The sequence below is a fragment of the Atractosteus spatula genome, chromosome 9 (assembly GCF_055471065.1).
Source record: "Atractosteus spatula isolate fAtrSpa1 chromosome 9, fAtrSpa1.hap1, whole genome shotgun sequence".
NCBI classification, from domain to species: Eukaryota; Metazoa; Chordata; class Actinopteri; order Semionotiformes; family Lepisosteidae; genus Atractosteus; species Atractosteus spatula.
Window position 1 is genome coordinate 18,994,552 of NC_142714.1, and position 12,891 is coordinate 19,007,442.

The following is a 12,891-nucleotide window of genomic DNA, read 5'->3' on the forward strand; positions in this document are numbered from 1 at the left end:
AGTGGTTTCATTAGTGACAAAGGCTAAACTTTCTTGGAAAAATGTCTTTTATGTAAACCATGTTTGCTATTAATTCATTCAGGGCTAAAATATGTTCATTGTCTTCTAATGAAAGAAGGGTTCCTTTCGCCGTAGTCGGGTTGAAATTAGAAGCTTGCCATGCCCGGACTGTTACACCAACGCATTAGCATGTTAAAGCGATTTCATTGAGGAGCCTAGCCTTTAACTAGTAAGTACTGTACTTACTGGGTTTTTGAGGGGGGGGGGGGGGTGTCTTTCGCTGGAAATCTCGCCTCCTACTTTGAAAATACCCGTGAAACCGGTTCAATTCGTCACAGCCAGCACTCCTGCAGAGAGGGGGGTTGTACTTGGAGTGTATACAGTACACGCGTTATGCTCTTCGTTAATGTCTAAGCCGGAACATATCATTATATCTCATTTTGTATTTCTTAAAAAAAAATCGTTTTCCCAGCCTAACAGTATTGTTTTTAACCTGTAAAGCGCTTTGAGGAGCCACCTTTAAAGGTGCCATATACAATAAAGTTCATTATTATTACTATTGTAAATTTGCTGGACAGAGAGGTGAACATTATTACACAGAAGACAAAGATAGCAATTTACGTTGCATTGTGTATCGTGCTGCTTTAATACAGTTTTAAATAATTAAAAGTCTAAACAGTATCAGCTTTATTTATGGGTTTTAAATAAAGGTGATTTAAACGCGATTTAAATCAATATAAATGTTTATATTGTAACGCATAGGTGACTATTCATTGTTATTAAAATGACTTAAATTCGATCATGTTGTGATATTTAGAAATATACATTTGTTTGGTGCGAGTGAAGTTTTATTTAATCTCTGAGCCATACTGATTCTTCTGGAAGCCAGTTTCCGCCAGGGAGTAAAAAAAAAAAACACACTATGGTATTCTCTCCAATGCAGTGCAGTTAAAAACATACCTCTGATGCTGCTCCTAAATGAATATCGTTTATGACCATCAGAAGCTTTATGCTCCTTTTCTTTTTTCCAGTGGATTGAACAGGGAGAGGCATTTCATGATGTACTTTTCACTGATGAAACAACAGTGGCTCTGGAACAGTTTTTAACCATGTCGTTTTATAAAAAGGGGAGATATGTACACGTTACTGAAGCTAAAAGTTTAGCCTTTGTCACTAATGTAACCACTAAATAAAGACATATAGAAATCCCTACGTTACAGACTGTATATGGCTGGTATTGGTAGTTTAAAGAAAAAATACACACCAGTATTCCACTTTCTCCCTAAACATTTTAAGCATCAGAGTCTTACATGTGGTTATTTCGGAAACGTTTGTACGTGCTCCTTCTGACCATGTTACTGTTTACTGTTACTGACCATATTAAGTTTAAGTGCCTGTGGGCACTTTTCCTGTCCGTGGGGGGTGGACCGTCTTTCATTAGAAGGTTAGTCTGTTCTACTCTGAGAATGTAGAGGGGGTGGAAAGTGCCCGCGGTCATTTAATTAGTATTAAAATTCGCACTGATTCCCTTGCGAAGATACGGACATAGGAATATTCGTGCGTGGTCAAAAAATGGCATAAAAACGACAAAGTGAAGGCTGTGAAAACATTCACAATGTACTTTATACACAAAGCAAATATACCCCCCCCCCCTCTCAATTCAATTCAAGCTGCTTTATTAGCATGACAGATGGGTACAATCAGTGTTGGGTATTTACTTTGCTTTGAGATGCCACTTTTAAAGGTGATATATAAAATCAAGGCTTTAACTTGCTTTAACTCCGCAAGTCTGAGTTCTTGTGTCTGTCCTATCCGAACCCGAAAGTATTACAATATGTATCTTTATAGCAGGTGGTGTACAGCTTTTTAGTATAGATTACACTTTTCTAAAATGTATTTAAAAAATAAAAACGATTACAATCTAATCTTTCCACGTTTGATCCCAAAATAAATCTAAACGGGGAGAAAGCTATGCTGAAAGTTTATTAAGATACTTAGAAGACAAAGATATCAATTTATGTTGCATTTGTCTGATTGTGAATCAAAAAACACATATATTTAAACCCACATTTGCGATTTAAATCAAAACGTTATTTAAATCAATATAAATGTTTATATTGTAACGCCTAGGTGACTATTCATTGTTATTAAAATGACTTAAATTCGATCATGTTGTGATATTTAGAAATATAAATTTGTTTGGTGCGAGTGAGGTTTTATTTAATCTCTGACTCAGTGATGGCCTGGCATGGTGAGGTGCGCTGGCAGCTATGTGGTGTTACGCAGTGGTGGCCTGACACGGTGAGGTGCCCTGGCAGCTGTATGATGCAGTGGTGGCCTGGCACGGTGAGGTGCGCTTGCAGCTGTGTGATGCAGTGGTGGTCGGGTATGTAGAGGTGCACTGGCAGCTGTGTGTTGTGATGCAGTGGTGGCCTGGCACGGTGAGGTGCGCTGGCAGCTGTGTGATGCAGTGGTGGCCTGGCATGGTGAGGTGCGCTGACAGCTGTGTGGTGTGGCGCAGTTGTGGCCTGGCACGGTGAAGTGCGCTGGCAGCTGTGTGATGCAGTGGTGGCCGGGCACGGTGAGGTGCGCTGGCAGGTGGGTGATGCAGTGGTGGTCGGGTATGTAGAGGTGCACTGGCAGCTGTGTGTTGTGACGCAGTGGTGGCCTGGCACGGTGAGGTGCGCTGGCAGCTGTGTGATGCAGTGGTGGCCTGGCATGGTGAGGTGCGCTGACAGCTGTGTGGTGTGGCGCAGTTGTGGCCTGGCACGGTGAAGTGCGCTGGCAGCTGTGTGATGCAGTGGTGGCCGGGCACGGTGAGGTGTGCTGGCAGGTGGGTGATGCAGTGGTGGCCTGGCACCGTGAGGTGCGCTGGCAGCTGTGTGGTGTGACGCAGTGGTGGCCTGGCACGGTGAAGTGCGCTGGCAGCTGTGTGGTGTGACGCAGTGGTGGCCTGGCACGGTGAAGTGCGCTGGCAGCTGTGTGGTGTGACGCAGTGGTGGCCTGGTACGGTGAGGTGCGCTGGCAGCTGTGTGGTGTGACGCAGTGGTGGCCTGGCACGGTGAAGTGCGCTGGCAGCTGTGTGGTGTGACGCAGTGGTGGCCTGGTACGGTGAGGTGCGCTGGCAGCTGTGTGGTGTGACGCAGTGGTGGCCTGGCACGGTGAGGTGCGCTGGCATATAATGAATATATTCATGTGCATCCAACACACAGTTCAACGCTAGCAACTACACAAAATCTAAAATATGAGCTCTACTTGCCACTTACAATACCAACAGTACCAGCTAACTTTAGTAGTGACATTTTCATGGATCTTTTTAACAATAAAATTTACAACATCAGACTTCAGACACAATTAAACAGGCCTCAAAAAAGTCTGGTACAAACATTTTCAGCATGGTGAAACATGGTGAACATTTCCACCACTGCGTCACCCAGCTGCCAGCGCACCTCACCGTGCCAGGCCACCACTGCGTCACACCACACAGCTGCCAGCGCACTTCACCGTGCCAGGCCACCACTGCGTCACACCACACAGCTGCCAGCGCACCTCACGGTGCCAGGCCACCACTGCATCACCCACCTGCCAGCGCACCTCACCGTGCCAGGCCACCACTGCATCACACAGCTGCCAGCGCACCTCACCGTGCCAGGCCACCACTGCGTCACAACACACAGCTGCCAGTGCACCTCTACATACCCGACCACCACTGCATCACACAGCTGCCAGCGCACCTCACCGTGCCAGGCCACCACTGCGTCACATAGCTGCAAGCGCACCTCACCGTGCCAGGCCACCACTGCATCATACAGCTGCCAGGGCACCTCACCGTGTCAGGCCACCACTGCGTCACACATATTTTAGCGCCATATATTTCATGGATATTATGGAATATAATGGATGGATATCTTAGTTATCTTTCTAGTTCACAGGTTTGCATGCATAATTTAATTTTGAAAGCCACTGAGACATCAGGTACTACTGTTGTATTTATGAAAAAGAAACAAAACAAAAAACATACTAACAACTGTGCCATCCTACTCCTTAGTTAATACATTTTATTATTCATAAACAGTTAACATTGTTAGCAAAATATTTTGAATTATATTTAACCCTATTTTTTCTTTAGTTTTGTATTTAACTTATTATATGATAGTCAGACTTAATGTATATTTGAACAATGAAAATATATTTTTACAAGATTTTACATTAAGCACTTAAAATTAATATGGTTAATAATAGTAAACTGTAACATGCTGTAACAAGATCGGTTAAACTGCGAAGAAAATGCTTTCAGAGAAAATGTTTCAGGTGTGAAGAACATAGATCTCCAATGCAATTTCAACCAAACCTGTTCCCACACACCCTGCCCCCACTACCATTAGAATATACACAAAGCACTCAAATCTTTCGAGCTAATGATCAGGTGACCCGAGAGAGAGCGAGAGAAACACCAAGGGGTGCGGAACCAGGGAACTATTTACATGGAAAACGGGCGATCTCCCCAGACTGTCCGCCCGTTTCACTGTTACCTGGATACCTCTTTATTTAGAACTCACTAACACTGATTTTTAGTTTAGAAGGATTCAAGTAGGGTTTTAGATGAAAGGCAGCGACCTTAATCAAGCCCAAATCATAATTGAACCCATTCAGAGCCTACATTACATTTTAGCGTTTCATTCTGAGCAGAAGACCCTCACACCTGAAGAAGGGGGAGGTGTTTTTCGCTGGAAATCTCGCCTGCTTCTACTTTACAACCGGAGTGCTGGCTGTGACGAATTAAACCGGTATTACAGGTTTCAATCACAGACCATGTGACATGGGAGTCAGGAAACTAACACAGCGCCACCAGATTTGATAACGCTATAAAAACGCTATAAAATAATGAACTTGGCACAGAACAAGTTTACAGCACAGTACAATAATAAATGCTGACCATGACTTTAGAAGCATAAATTGCCTTACACTCAATTTAAACACAAGCTGTCTTTAGCCCTCTAAGCTGGTTCATACAGAAATGTAGAGATCCAGGCTCAGAACACACAGCTTCATTAGCGAATACATATGCAGGACAACTAGAGAAGACGTTTTACAGAGGATGGATTTTTAGAAACATCCCATCAGTGACATCACTGAAGTCAACTCCTAGGTACTGTAACTGTCGTGTGGATAGTTTCACAAGAATCAGACAAAGGTTTAAGCATCGCTTGTTCTAGATAAAACTGCAAAAAAAAAAACAACAACCCATAATGTACTTCTTTGCGGCTCTGTTTGCCCAAATCATATATTCACAACGTGAAATCTAGAAAATAATATTACGTAACCAAAATCCGCAATATGGAAACAGAACCTGTGTAATTGTTGATAGATGATGTACTCGTAACATTTTTTCAAGACGAACTACAACATTTAAAAAATGACTTGTATGTACTTGATATCTCTAATCAATCCACGGGTCCCAGCACAAAACGAAAGTAAAACGCATACCGTTTCGCGCTTCTTATTAGTTGCTCAAAAGTAATTTGACCGTATGAAATGCATAATATAAACCTAGAAACATATACGTGAGCAGTACTTAAGCACTGTAGTATCGGTGTTAAGACATACCTCTCAAATACTGTAAATCAAGTTAAAAATATCTCAAGACCGATTCTGGTCATAATGAAACCATGTTTCGTGTATGTTTTCTTTAAAGTACCGAGACCAGCCATATACTGTATGTTTATGTTCCAAAATTAATATCGTTTATGGCCTTCACACGCGTTGCAGTATGCTCCTATTCTTTTTATGCTCAGCTACTAAGATTTCCCTTCAGTGGTAAAATTAGATATGAATATGCAATACTTAAACGGGCACAGTTAAGACATTAAATATACATATACATACTGTATACAGTACAGTTTGCATACGGTAATATGTTTATGTTCCTAAATCAATCTCTTTTATGAGCATGTGAAAGGCATGGTGAATCACTGTACTTTGCATGATTGGAAACAAATGCGTGATTGCGAAATGCTGTGGTGTTACTTTTACAAAGACGGTCAATGAAAAAAAGAATGTTGACCAGGGCAATACTTTGAGTTTACACTTACAGCTTGTCCAAGGTCATTCATTATTAATACTATTAGTAATATCTTCGTTAAAGACTTTGATGGCCACAGCTCAAACATGAGAGGTTGAGCTTTATTAGCTCCACCTTGCGGAAATTCCGGATACTATTATTTTGCTTGTCGTATTATAGGAGAATTTATGGTAACTCGCGGTATTTACCGGTAGCTTGCGGTAGACTGCGTACAGCGTACCGCAAAATAATGCGGTATCGCCCGCACATTTTGAATGGCTGCATCTGTACTTCATAGTGGTGATGTAATTCTCCTCATGCATGTGCCATGAATGCAAGAAACACCTGGCAGATGCCCATAACCTTTTTCATTATATACAGATGCAGCCATTCAAAATGGGTGTGGTATTTCGCGGCATACCCTGGTGGGCGTGTCGCGGTGTCACGCGGTGTCACGTGGTTAATCGCGCGTCATTTGACGCTCTGCCGGAAACTATCCGGCGTCACCTTGTAAAACCGCCAGGGGGAGCTTAACCTCTCATGTACAGCATTTGAGCCTTTAATTTTGAAGTGTATTACAGCATGTTAATTATCAGTCATTAAAATGTTGGTATATTTTATGAAAGCAAGATTGCTCAGTTGGACAAAAGTACACAACCTACCTTTATCAGAAATATTTATGCATCAAAGCCTTTACCGAAGATATTACTAATAGTATTAATAATGGATGACTTTGGACAAGCTGTATACTCAAAGTATAATTTCTTTAGCACATTTGTACAAGCACTTGGAATCTGTCCAAGCCATACTTTGTCAGGCATTTTGTTTTACTTCAACGGGCATAAAAACTTCCTTGCTTTTAACAGGGCGTTTCATAATTTCTAACTACGAAAATGATTAAAAATGCGACACTTATCATTCAACTAGAGCTCAAAATATCACAAGGATCCTCAAGAGCACAGCAAAGAGTGTATTAAAAGACACTTGTATTTATCAACGCTTTCTTTTCCGTATACCAGATTTTATGGAACCACTTTAGAAGGGTGTCAGCCAGTCAGATTCCAGGAATCGGTACTTTAAAGGAAAAATACACACCGGTATTCCATTTCTCCCTAATGATTTTAAGCATCGAAGTATTTAACTAGCATGTGAAATAGCGTGTGAAAAAGTGGTAGTTTTAAGCTTTTCTGCTAATATAATATGGAATTGCGTATCTAAAGAATTTAATAACGATATGATTATATTCGTGTACTGCAACAGGGCTGTGTAGGGCTGTTTCGCCTCCCTGTTCATGCGAGTTGTCTTGTAGCCTACTGGTCTACGTGCCTGACTAACAACTCGCAGGTTGTGTGTTCAAATCCAGCTGGTGCTGGACTTTTCTTTTAACAAACATTTCTTTGAAAAAATAGAATAGCGATATTATGGACAATCAATTGACTTTTATATTTCAAAATATCGCAACATGATCGATTCTAAGTCATTTTTGATAACAATGAATAGTCACCTTCTTCCCTTCTGACAACGGTCCCTGCTTCTGCTTCCTGCTTCTATTGTGTGTGTGTGTGCAACAGAGTAAATTTTTATAGAGAAATGGAGGCTGGACAGTATGCGTTACAATATAAACATTTATATTGATTTAAATCGTGTTCTGATTTAAATCGCAAACGCGTGTTTAATTATATGTGTTTTTTAATCATAATCAGGCTAATGCAACATAAATTGATACAGTATCTTTGTCTTCTAAGTATCTTAATAAACTTTCAGCATAGCTTTCTATCCGTTAAGATTTATATTTCTTGGAATTTTGGGATCAAACGTGGAAGGATTAGATTGTAATCGTTTTTATTTGTCAAATACGTGATTGTATTTCTGAATGTTATGTGACACCTACAGTAGTTCACTGCTTTAAATACATCGAATTAAGAAAGTTATGTGTAGCACTTTAGATCTTTTTTTCTGAACCAGGGAAAATCTGATCATGTTTCTCTATAACAATAATAAAAAACTTTATTTTACATATCGCCTTTAAAAGTGGTAGTACCTTTTTTAGTACTATATTTTTGTATTATATTCCCTATTAATCAAACTCTAAGAGTATGTATCGGCTTGTCAGTCAGGTCTTTTTTCTCTATTTGAATTGTCGTTTACACCTCGCACGACTTTAAAAGCTAGCAAGACAGGTTTCGATTCACATTAGCTGGTGAGCCTTGTTAACAAAAAAACTAATAATAATGTAACATGCCACTGTTTGTTCATGAACAAAGTTATACTGAGATTTCCTTAGATACGCGATTAAAAAATAAATAAATAAAAATTTGAATCCCCGGCGGAACACATTCCATAAGAATCAGCGGTTTTACAGTATATATCGCCTTTAAAGGTGGCTTCTCAAAACGCTTTACAGGATAAAAACAACAAGAACAGCAACAACAACAATATTGTATTTCATTGCACTTTGAAAACCAAGTAATAACTTAACTATACGTGCAAACGTTTCATATGTTGCTGTTGTGAATGCCTGTGGAGTGTATCTTATTTGCCTTGAGTCCTGGCTGTCTCTCTCCCCCTCAATTCAATTCAATTCAAGGTGTTTTATTTGCATGACAGATGGGTACGATTAGTGTTGGGAATGTATATTTTGATATTTACACCCGGCGCGGCACCGAGGGAGCGTCTGCATTTATAACTTAGTTTTTAAAATTAGTCAAGCAATATGAAGCATCTCCTTTTACTTTTAAGTCCCTTAAATACATTGAGCACAGCTTTCTCACCACTTAAGATTGCTTTTTGATACCATCCTTACACAAAGCAGAAACTTTCCGATGACTCACAGTACAAGTGGAAAGATTACAGATTTTAATCGTCTTTAATTTTGTTACGTTATACGTTTTAGGAACGTTTCATCTAAACAAACACCACAAAACTATCCTGGTTTGCTGATTATGCCTGCTGCGGTCCACTCCTACCCTCACACCTAAAGAATACTATTTTAAATTTCTTGGCGCAGTTCATTAACCCTTGTACGGGTTAATTTTTGATTAATAGGGAATATAATACAAAAATATAGTACTAAAAAAGGTACTACCACTTTTAAAGGCGATATGTAAAATAAAGTTTTTTTTTTTATTGTTATAGAGAAACATGATCAGATTTTCCCTGGTTCAGAAAAAAGATCTAAAGTGCTACACATAACTTTCTTAATTCGATGTATTTAAAGCAGTGAACTACTGTAGGTGTCACATAACATTCAGAAATACAATCACGTATTTGACAAATAAAAACGATTACAATCTAATCCTTCCACGTTTGATCCCAAAATCCCAAGAAATATAAATCTTAACGGGTAGAAAGCTATGCTGAAAGTTTATTAAGATACTTAGAAGACAAAGATACTGTATCAATTTATGTTGCATTAGCCTGATTATGATTAAAAAACACATATAATTAAACACGCGTTTGCGATTTAAATCAGAACACGATTTAAATCAATATAAATGTTTATATTGTAACGCATACTGTCCAGCCTCCATTTCTCTATAAAAATTTACTCTGTTGCACACACACACACAATAGAAGCAGGAAGCAGAAGCAGGGACCGTTGTCAGAAGGGAAGAAGGTGACTATTCATTGTTATCAAAAATGACTTAGAATCGATCATGTTGCGATATTTTGAAATATAAAAGTCAATTGATTGTCCATAATATTGCTATTCTATTTTTTCAAAGAAATGTTTGTTAAAAGAAAAGTCCAGCACCAGCTGGATTTGAACACACAACCTGCGAGTTGTTAGTCAGGCACGTAGACCAGTAGGCTACAAGACAACTCGCATGAACAGGGAGGCGAAACAGCCCTACACAGCCCTGTCGCAGTACACGAATATAATTATATCGTTATTAAATTCTTTAGATACGCGATTCCATATTATATTAGCAGAAAAGCTTAAAACTACCACTTTTTCACACACTATTTCACATGCTAGTTAAATTTAATTTATTTATATATTATATATTTATATCTCTGACCAAGGGAAACGTCTCATTTTTTCAAAGAAATGTTTGTTTGTTGATTGTTATCAAAAATGATTTAGAATCGATCATGTTGTGATATTTTGAAATATAAAAGTCAATTGATTGTCCATAATATCGCTATTCTATTTTTTCGAAGAAATGTTTGTTAAAAGAAAAGTCCAGCACCAGCTAGATTTGAACACACAACCTGCGAGTTGTTAGTCAGGCACATAGACCAGTAGGCTACAGGACAACTCGCATGAACAGGGAGGCGAAACAGCCCTACACAGCCCTGTCGCAGTACATGAATATAATCATACCGTTATTAAATTCTTTAGATACGCGATTCCATATTATATTCCCTATTAATCAAATTCTAAAAGTATGCTTGTTGACTCCGGTATCACGTTAGTTAAAGACTTCGAAGCTTAAAATGTTTAGGGAGAAATGGAATACTGGTGTGTATTTTTTTCTTTAAAGTACCAAGACCAGCTATATACAGTATGTTTATGTTCCAAAATTAATATCGTTTATGGCCTTCACACGCGTTACAGTATGCTCCTATTCTTTTTATGCTCAGCTACTAAGATTTCCCTTCAGTGGTAAAATTCAATATCTACAACGGGCATAGCAAAGACATTTACTGTAAGTCTTTCTACAACAGACCAACGGACCATGAGTGCCCCTGTCGGTCAACCAATCACGTACTGCGGTGCCGCACGTCATCTTGCGTCACACTGCGCGACGCCACCTGCGGTACATGTCTGTAACGCGCACTTTGAATGGCTGCATCTGTACTTGAAAACTGTTCATTTTCTAATTGGGCAGTGTTTATGATTATTAGGAACAATTAATCATTCTCTCTTTTGACAAAAAATGAAAACTTTTGAAAGTCATTGAAAAATAGAAGTCCTGTCAAAGACTGTAGAAGAGCAGTGTAGTCTCATAGGATTGGGTTACTTTCAAGCATCAGTCGATAAGAACAATGTATTGACATATTTATTGTTAACATTCAGGAATATTACTGATCCTCTTAAATCTTCTGGACCAATATATACATTTTTTATGGATGCACAAAATCTGTGTCCATAAAACTTGTGCCTCATATCTTCAAATTGTCATGGTTTCCGAATGTACCCCTTTTTCTGTATGTTAGATATTCTTTATGCTTCTTAATAGACAAAGATATAGCAGTTGGTTTAGTAAAATGACCACAGGAAATTAGAAATCAAATTATATTCAGGAATTGTTTCAGCTTATGTTGTCATTACATCTACTTTATGAGCAAGACTTCAGTTCTCATAAGGTCTTTGGCTAATTGGTGGTTTTGTTATGGCAGCAAGAAATGTTATTCTATTTATTTCATAGCAGTAAGACTTCCTGCAGCTGGACTTAGACGATTCTGTGAAAACCAGGGAGGTATTGAAATATTATCTGGCTGTCTGCATTTTTTCCCCTTTGATTACATTGTTTAATGACCACAACTTTCAGTACATCTGCTACTGCAGCTGGCCTGCTTACAAACCTTCATGCCTTTGCTATGATTGGAATTGCAGTTGCTTTTTTTCTTGGCTTTTAAGTCAAAAAATATTTATTGTTTCTGAGACATCAGTGAATTTCATAAAAAAATAATTTCAAAAGAGTTTAATTTGTTACAAAAAGAAAAGACAGTTTGGACTGAGTTCATTTGGAAATTATTTTATCAAAATCAACAAATACATTTCAAGAAACGGCTAACAGTTCAGTCATGTTTTTGTATGGATACAGGAAGCCAATTTATTGCCATCTTTGTGTGAGAAAATTACTGAAGACATCTCAAGGGCAGGAAAAGAAAAAGAAACAGACAACATTCAAACACAAGCTCAGAATTTGAAACATTTATAATGCACAGAGTTACTTGCAATTTGTTAAATGTATGTGCAGAAAACTGCCATCTATGGATTGTTTCTCATTGCAGAGTGTGGTGAAATAATAATGCACAAAATACACACAATATCTGTAATCTACATCACACAGTGTGCTTATACAAAGAGCTGTGTATTTAAAGTCCTCTGTAAAACTTCACATTATAAAGAAACTGTGTTGCAGTCAGTGTGAATTCTTTTACAAAGATACAATGTTTTATGTATGCTTTTTCTTTATGTAAGCATATACTGTATGCTCATTAAAATGCAACAATAGCAGTAGATTTAGTATTTATATATTGATGCGTATGCACTTATTTTTTAATATGTATGCAGCAAACAACATTTTTTCAATACTGTTGGTTTTTATTTAGAAACGGCACAATAGCAGGATTACAACATAAGCAGGCAAGTTTAATTCTGCCTTAGTTGCAGTAAATAACCTTAGTTATAAAGATGGTCCTGCTCAAAATATTTATTTCTGATCAAATTGATATTTTTAATGGAAGGAAAAGCAGAAGCCAATGTGACCATAGACAATAAATTAACATGTCAAACCATGATCTCTCTATTAAAATCACACGCAGATTACTAGTACACTTTCCATTAACAAATCATATTGATATAAGCTAGGGAGGTGTGTTGTTTGCAGTTCACATTCTGATTTCATTATTCAAGGCCTTATTCATAAAACGTAAAATAATGGGTATGGTTTGAGGTGTTTGCCTAGCTGCAGGTGAGCAAATATGATCAAAGAGGGTATTCTGGTGAATTGCTGTGTTTTAGCATAATAAAGAATAAAACCTCAACAGGTATAAAAAACAACATAAATAAGGAAAAAAGGGGAACAGAGAAAAATAAGGAGAAACTGAGAAGAATGCCATCACACACCACTCCTCTAAGCTTGTGCTATGTGAGA